This window comes from Spea bombifrons, chromosome 2, assembly GCF_027358695.1.
Source record: "Spea bombifrons isolate aSpeBom1 chromosome 2, aSpeBom1.2.pri, whole genome shotgun sequence".
Lineage (NCBI taxonomy): Eukaryota > Metazoa > Chordata > Amphibia > Anura > Pelobatidae > Spea > Spea bombifrons.
In genome coordinates this window covers 90,475,798-90,485,015 of record NC_071088.1, presented here as the reverse complement: position 1 = coordinate 90,485,015, position 9,218 = coordinate 90,475,798, and positions in this window count along the sequence as shown.

The following is a 9,218-nucleotide window of genomic DNA, read 5'->3' as shown; positions in this document are numbered from 1 at the left end:
TAATACCGCTGAATAAATCCATAGGAATGTGCAAGGAGGTGCTAGGCAGATTATTAAATCATTCTCAAAGGCTGTAGTTTAAGCCCTTTCATAATGACATTCCAAGAAACATAATTGGACACGCTAGAAGATCATTTCAATATTGTGTTTGTTTTGAGATTATATTTTTTTAGTATAAATGAAAGACCCCCCAGGCCTCCTTTGATCTTTTCTGTTCACCTGTATGTTAGCTTATATAGCTAGTCAATGGTACAGGCAGGTCATGGTTGGGTTCAACCCTGAACCACCTGCTAGCAAGGAATGCTCTGGACGCATAGGTGCAAAGACCTGGAAGTGTCTAAAACCAGTAATGAGCCAACTGGAAAGTAAATAATCAGTGTTTACAGATGGGGGTCAGTGAAGCAAACATAGCTTTTCAATGCATAGGACCCCTCGATATATAAATCTATAAAATTACTTTTTGAGAGCCTAGACTTTATTTATTTAAGAGGTAGTGCTGAGTTGGGTTATGGCTGGCTTTTGTTTACAAGCTTTTGTAAATTAATTATGGCTGGGATGTGTTTACAGGTGTTTATTCGTTAGGAGGACACTCCAACCATCATATGTAGAAAAAATTGACAGACAATGAGAAAACGATATATTGGGTAAAGAGGGTCCTGCTCGCTAGCTTACACTGTAGAGGGGATACTTTATAATGTAGCGTTAGGGTGACCACATCAGCCATGTTTTCCAGTACATGTATTTTTTACATATTGCGAACCAGCCCAGGCGAAGTAACATGGCCAATGTGGTCACCCTAAGTTGTGTGGTCCCTTTAAATTTTCATTGTTTCCCCATGCAAATACATTGGGGATTCTGCAGATTCCGCCATATGCTTGTGCCATTTGGTCAATTAAACCCCTGTGCGCATACAAGGAAAGTGCTCCCCTTGACTGAGGCAGACAATCAGTGGCAAGACTCATCAGACCAAGTAGGAGAAGGGCATCTGCAGTTGTACAGCTGCAGCTTCTAGCACTGGTAAGAGCTTCTTTTTCCATTTTTGAATAATGCATATTAAAGTACTCACAAAGTTCTCACATCTATTGATGAATAAATAGAAACTTTATTTTAAAGTTTCCTGGCTCTGTAGGGCCTTAGTCTGTGTAATGTGTAAAACCGCTTTCTTTAAATCTTCTTGACAGCCTTAGAGGTAAAAGAAGTCAGTCCTGCCGTATTTTCTATTCCCAGTACAGTCAGACAGACTATGCAAGGACTGAGTCATCATACACGTGATGCCTGAAGCCACAATTTACTGCCACCAATAATTTTTAATAAAATATGCAAATTAAAATAGAGTAAATAACACAAAATGTTTACTTTTCCTCTCACTGATTTCTGGGCCTAGAAAGTTTTGTCCTCTTAAGTGACTAGAAATTCAGGAGGGCGTTTTATCTTGTTTTATATTTCTGTAGGAATAAATTGAATTCGTTCAATTTATTCCTACAGAAAATAAAGTGCCAGGAAACAGATGACTAAATACACACACATACCAGCATGGGTGTAGGAACCCCATCAGATACCTCTTTCCTCACCATCCCCTACCCCACTTTCTCCCCATTTCCTTTTTTGCAAACACGTACAATAATATATACCTTGAAGCACTGGTAAAAATAATGTACATTTAATACATTAAATATGGGAAACAACAGCTAATCTTTGTAACAAACTTTTTGAAATATTGAAAAATTGGACACTAGACAAGCATTTTCTTGTATTCCGCTCCACGCTCCCTAGCATGCAATCACTCCCTTCGCTACCACACAAAAAAATGTTTGCCACACTGACTGCAGATTAGGGGAAAACTGTGAGTCAGTGAAGTCTTACCTCCTTCTGACCCTACCGTAACTTTGAGAGATCCTCTCCCCTGTAATCATCCCCAGAGTCCCTTCGTCCTCTCATTCACTAAGCCATGCCTCTCTTTTCTTTCCTCTCTGTAGTTCAGATAGATATCAAATAAACAACACAAGTAAACAGCACTTGCATGTATAGATCAACTGAATAAGACATACAAACTCTGTATTTGCAGGTATACATAATGTATGGGCACATAGCATAGCAGATATGGATCAACAGAATAACACACAAACCCAGCTTTGCAGGTATACATCAATTGGAAATCACATGTAAACTCAGCATTAAAGGTATAGATAAAACCCCCTAAATTACGGGCATAGATCACAGGTTGCACACCCCAAAGGTCAGCCCAGGCATCCACGCTGCCCACATAGAACCTGACCAGCACTCAGATTACACAAACAAATTACAGTCCAGAGTGAGCCAACTTTGTCCCCAAAAAGCCCAGCATGAGCCAACGTTGTCCCTAAACAGCCCAGTGTAAGACACCTTTGTGCCCAAACAGCCTGCCCTGACACCAGTACAGGCTCTGACATACCAAACACACACACAGCAGGACAGGCTCTGCCACACTGAAACCCAAACACACACACACCAGGACAGTCTCTGCCACACCGACACCCAGACACACACACAGGCTCTGACACTGACACCCAGACACACACACACCAGGACAGACTCTGCCACACTGGAACACTGGTTTTCTGTGTGTTCCGCACCTTGTGAATTGATGCCCCACCCAGGCCCCCTTTGGTTTTAATGTATTCCCCCGATACCCTTGTGTATTGCCCCATGTGCATTTATGCCCCAACACCCTTGTGTATTGATTTATGTTATGTCCCCAGCCAGCTCCTCCTCCCTTGTGTATTGATGCCCCCTTTTGTACTGGTTAATGTACCCATGTGTATTGCCCCCAGCCACCCACCCCTCTTTGTGTATTGATTTATGCGATGCCCCACCCACCCTGTTGTGTACTTATACCCCCTCAGCCACCTCGTTTTTGTATTTGTTGTCCCAATGCACCCCCCCCTTTGAATATGGGTCCCCTTCCACCTATCCCCAACTTTTTTTTTTTTAATACTTACTTTTCTGCTGCCTTTCTTCGCTACAGACGGCTCTCCAACGACATGCTCTTCTAGTTGTCACGAGGAACTGTTCTGTGTGAGCCCGCTCCCTTGAGCGCCACGTCACGTCTTCAAAGGGGCGGGACGAAGAGCCTCACTGAGGCACTGAGCGGCATGGTGCAGGCACGCCGGCCACTTAAAGATTTTAAAGTGGCCGGCGTGTCTTTCTGCCGCTGTAAAACTCGCAACCGCGTCGGCTGCAATGGCATCTCGGTGTGCCGGCCTACGGACTGGCCAGCCCACCATGGGTGCCACAGGCTTTTGCCCTGCATTAAAGACGGCCTGGCGCGGCCTAATCGGCCACTGCAGTGGGAGGCTGCGCGGCCGCTTTATTTAAATTCAGAGCAGTCTGGGAGACAATTGCCCCCCTGCCCCCGGCCCAGCCTGCATGGAAGCTGCACACAAGTATTGTGGGGTGTCTGGTCATTCAGCCCACGGTAGGTTGTTTGTCCCAATTGTGTGTAATTCCATGTACTCTCTTCATCTGCTCTCTGCCAAAAGTGTGCCTCTCTGTAATGTAACCAGGGCAAGATCAGCTAATCCACTGGAGAAGGAGGTAGTAATAATGGTTATACAAATAATAGTAACTAAGTGACATTATAAGTTTGTGTGTGCAGGTGTCATATTTTATCTTGTGAAAATGCATGTCCAGTGGATCTTATGTAAAGCTAAGACATGAGAATACTTTTTCAGAAATGTTTTTGTGTGGTCTACCAATAGTAGTGAAAGGACACAGTATATACACTTTCTTACTCAATTAAATATTGTGTAATCCTGGTTCTCAGTAGTTAGCCAATTCCAAAGTCAAATCTTCACGGACAATGAAATATCGGAATTTGTGCTGGATAAAACCCTACATACCATCATTGTGACTTAACTGATATGTTGTAACCAAGAACTGTTTTTTCTTATGTATTTGGTAACTAAATTGTTTTTATTTATTTTGGTCCTTGGTTATCTGAGTTGGGGGGGGGGTATTTTTCTCTCCCTGAGAGGCTGGGGCATTTTTTTTTATTTTCCTATAGTTATATCCAGGCTAACAGCTAACAGTTTAGCTGTTTACCAGGTTAAGCTATTTACAAATGCCTTGTTATTGAGCCTTCATTTGCGAAGTACATATGAAATACAAACAGGAGGCCACCTATATATCTTACACACTACCTAGATCCTGAACCCCTAAAAATCCAATCCACTTATCTACACATACTATATTGACACACTATATGACCAAAAGTATGTGGACAGTAGACACCACTACTAATTATTGAGTTTAGGTGTTTCAGCCACACCTGTTGCTAACAGGTATATAAAAACAAGCACATAGACAGCCTTCTCCATAGGCAAACTTTTGCTGTAGAATGGATTGTACTAAAGATCACATTAAACGTGGCATTGTCATAGGTTGCCACTTTTGCCACAATCAGTTTGTGCAATTTCTGCCCTGCTAGATCTCCCTTGGTCCTATTATTGTGGAGTGGAAACATCTAGGAGCCCAGCCACAAAGTGGTAGAACATGCATACTCACAGAGCAGAACTACAGAGTGCTAAAGCGCAAAGCCTGTGGAAACCTCAACTACTCTAACTCTGAAACTCTGAAAGCAACATCAACACTAAGTCAGGAGCTTCATGAAATGGGTTTTAAGTGTACCAGCAGCTGCACACAAGCTGAAGATCTCTATGCACAATGCCCAAAGTCTGGCATGAAATGATGTAAAGCACACCTCCACTAAACTCCATCAGCAGTGCAAACATGTTTTTGAGTAATGAAGCACAATTCACTATCTGGAAGTCTGATAGATGGAGATTTTTGGGGTTTTCTTGGATGCCAAGAGAACGCTACCTACCTGAATGCATTGTGCCTACTGTTATGGAGCATATTGGCCTCACAAATAATGTTTTGGCTAAATGGGCTCCAAACTCTGGTGGAAAGCCACCCCAGAAGACTGGAGGCTTCCACCAATATATACAATAAGTAGAAAACCATAATGTTTTGGAACACAATGAAAAATGCTAAACAGACTTTTTGTTCAACCTTCAGTTACTACAAATGGTTAAACTGTAGATGATTATCTTTTATTCCTGGTAAGTCAAATAGAGATATGGCTTCCAATATTATGAGGTCATTTCAAACACCTTCCATACAGTTATTACTGCTGTAACAACTTCCATTCATGCTTTGCACATGAAATGCGTTGTAGTCATTCCATCTAATCCTGTTTTTTCTGGCTTTATGCTTTGGCACTGGATAGAAGTGTGTGATCATCAAATCAGTCAGGGCCACCATTAGAAACCTTTGAGTGCAGAATCAGTTTAAAGCATAGGCTCTACTCCTTCACATCCTATCATATTAATCCCCCAAACTCAACTTTACGCTTTGTCCTCATGGCCCTTTGCTTAAAAAAACAAACAAACAAATGCCTATCCTCCCAGGGTCCCTCATGTTAAGGAAGCACAGCTCTCTTTGGCCACCATAATTCTATATAAATAGTATTTCTGTTGTTTGTGTAAATAGCTTCTGTTTTTTTATTCTGACCTGGTCAGGTGGATTAATTTAGGGATTTTCTTTTCATATATTTGAATGTTATACTGTATGTGGGCATCACATCCACTACATGAAGTGTTTCTGCAACATTTCAAAAGAAACCAATAAGTGGAAGATCTTGAGGTATTCCCATAATGAGGGCAATGTATGGCATGACATTATAGCCGCACATGAAATCAAATGCCTGTTTATGGATACTGCGGGACAAGAAACATTCTCTCTCATTCCTGGATGTTGGTGTTGGAGGTAGACTTTAGTAGCAGGGGCTGAGCGTGAAGGCAAGGAGGGTGTTGGCATGTGATTATTTAGGATTCTTGCACCATCAGTTTTGGCTGGGTACCAACTTACACATCTCTAGTTATATTAGAATAAATATACCTAAATGCTAAATAATGAGCCATAGTTGTTTATTTGAGATTTCTACAGGTGGTGGAAATACCACAGAGTAGCGGTTCAATTAACCTGTTTCTTCAAACAACCTGTTCCTATGGCACCCCCACTAGATGACACCCTAGAGATGCTGCCAATTCCACTTTTCCTTGCTTGTTGTACATATCCTCCAAACTGCTTTCTAGTAAGCACCCTAAAAGAAAAGAATCATAAGAGATCTGCTGCAAATCAAGCAAGCTATAAACCAGCTGGCTGGGATGAGGGTGTCTCACGCGGAGTCATGCTCGGGTCAGCAGGACGGAAGACCCCCCCGCCTAATCTTCAGAATCAGTGTGGCAAGCACTTTTGTGGGATTTTTGCTGTTGTGGCGGTGGGTGTGATTGCATTCAAGGGAATGTGGTGGGGTGTCAAACAAATGCTTGCCCAGGGTCTAATCATTATTAAAGACTCCCACTACCCCACCCCATGCTAGCAATGAGGCCTTGAGTCTCTTAAGCATTCAATGTTCAGAAGGGCAAGATATGGGTAGCGGGTCATGAGAGCCTAGTCCTAGGTAGCAGTCCACAGCAGCTCAGTGCCAGGCAGGAGGCTGTGGGGGGCCATGCCTGGGCCCCATACACAGGTACTGGTTGTATGCCCCCCTTGATAGCAGCCCTGTTAGATGCATAGTGGTGAGACTCTCGTGAATAGCTCTCTATCTCTGCTACTTTAGCATCACAAATTGACTACTTTTATAATAGAGACACGCACACCATTTGGTAGAGCACATTCTTCTAGCTTCCTAGAAGTGTTCACCATTTTGGAACAAAATGTATGTTAAGATTAAAGTCTCAGATGTGTTATTTTTAAAAGCTAAAAGCTATACTTTAAAGATATCATTTACAAGAAGGCAACCCTCTGCATTTTGCTAGGAATGCCATACGGGTTTGTGAGATCTGGTGGCATTCTCCTTGCACCTAACAGTATACAAGCAGTGGATTTGTATGCTTTCTCCTATGTTATTTTTAGTTGACAAAAAATATACATGGAATCCATTATCTATAATATCTATCGTGACCTCATCGCATTTCCCTGATGGTTTACAACAAATTTTGGTAGAGAACACAGAACTCAGCCAGAGGCTCCTGAAAACACAATATTAAAATGCACACTTTATGCAAAGAATTACTTACGTAAAACAGAAATGTACGCAAAACCAATTGTTGATATGCGGAAAGGTAAATATTATTATGCAAAAATGCACCCCCTACATTCCTAAAGAATTACACTATTTTAAAGCTATGGATCTCTTTCTCATGCAGCATCAATTTGACTGTTGTTGGTTAACTGTGTAAATCACCATACCATGTTTTTATGGACCTCACTTTTTCCACAGGGTCACAGCCATGCTGGAACATGAAAAGACCTTCCACAAACTGGTGCCGCAAAGTTGAAAGCATATACCGTATTTGCTCGATTATAAGACGAGGTTTTTTTCAGAGCAAATGCTCTGAAAAATACCCCTCGTCTTATAATCGAGGTCGTCTTCTAATTAGACCTCAAAAAAATGTCTGCTGGGGCCAGGCTGCTTACCGGTGCTTTGGTCCCGAGCAGCGTCTCTTCTATTAGCAGCAGGAAGCTAGCAGAGTGTCACATAATTCTGCCTCCCCCTCCTTCCTCTGAGGGCGGGACCAGAGAAGTTGCTCGCACAGCAGGGCCCCTGCAGAAGTCTGCGAGTGGGAGATCTGCAGTTCAGGTAAGGGGGGGTGTGTGTGGGGGGGGTTGAGCGTGTGTGTGATTAATGGAATGAATGAGTATTTAAATGTTTGTGAATGAGTGTGTGTGTGTGATAGCATGGATGTGTAAGGGGGGGAGGGGGTAGCATGGCATAGGGAGGCTGTACTCAAACTCCTATCATCCCCAGGTTCCAGCATGTAATGGCTGCCTTGGCTTGATAGGAGTTTGATTGCTGTTAGCAGTTATATATATATATATATATATATATATATATATATATATATATATATATATATATATATACCTCCAGAAATGCCTTTTAATCCCCTATATGCCACTCTGGCATATAGGGGGTTAAAAGGCATATCATGGGGCAGAGTGGCATATAGGAGGGCATAAGACATTTCTGGAGGCAGAGTGGCATATAGAGGGTTAAAAGGCACATCATGGGGCAGAGTGGCAAATAAAGGGGGATTAAGGCATTTCTGGGGGCAGAGTGGCAACCTTGGGGGCAGATGTGCATAACTGAGGGGGGGCAGGTTGGCAAATAAAAGGAAATAAAAAAATATATATTTTTCTCAATCATAACTTTTATTAAATATGAAAAAACTGTTTACATGAATTAATATTTACTAGTAAAACTTTTTTCCTATAGGGTAGTCTTATATTCATGCTTTTTGTTTTTTTCCTAAATTAATATTTAGATTTTGGGGGGTCGTGCAAAATACAAAATCGAGCAAATACGGTAATTGTGTATGCTGTAGCATTAACATTACCCTTCACTGGAACTAAGGGGGCCTACAACAAACACTGAAAAATAGTCTGAGACCATTATCCCTCCTCCACCAAACTTTACAGTAGGCACTATGAATTCTGGTAGGTAGCGTTCTCTTGGCATCTTCCAAACCAAGATTCATCACTCCATAGAACACTTCTGTACTAGTCCATTTGCAGTGCATTTTACACCACTCCAGACAACACTTGACATTGAGCATAGTGATCTTCAGCTTGTGTGGTCTACCACTTCATGGTTGAGCTCCTAGACGTTTCCACTTCACAATAATAGGACTTACAGTGGACCAGGGCACATCTAGCAGGGAACAAAGATGGCATCCTATGGCAGTGCATTTAAAGTCACTGAGCTATTCAGAATGACCAATACAATACAATGTTTGTTTATGTCGATAGCATGCACTTGATTTTATACATCTGTTAGCAATAATGTGGCTGAAGCATCTAAGATCAGTAATTAGGATGAGTGTCCACATACTTTTGGTGATATGGCGTATCATATGACAAAGGTCCTGCACTGTTTACATACACCCCAGACCAGTAGATTGTATACAGCTAGATCATAGAAATTTGCTAATTTTTCAAAATAAATGTATAACCTGTGTGGCAACCCATTGCCATTTGCTTCTTTTATATAGAAGAATTGTGCTGGTCTCCCAACTTTCCCTTTCAGGGATGGCTAGGCCAGCTACTCTCCAAATAAGCCCGGCCCACAGGTAGAGCAGGGCTAAGTAGGGTCACCTAACACAATCTTACGGTAG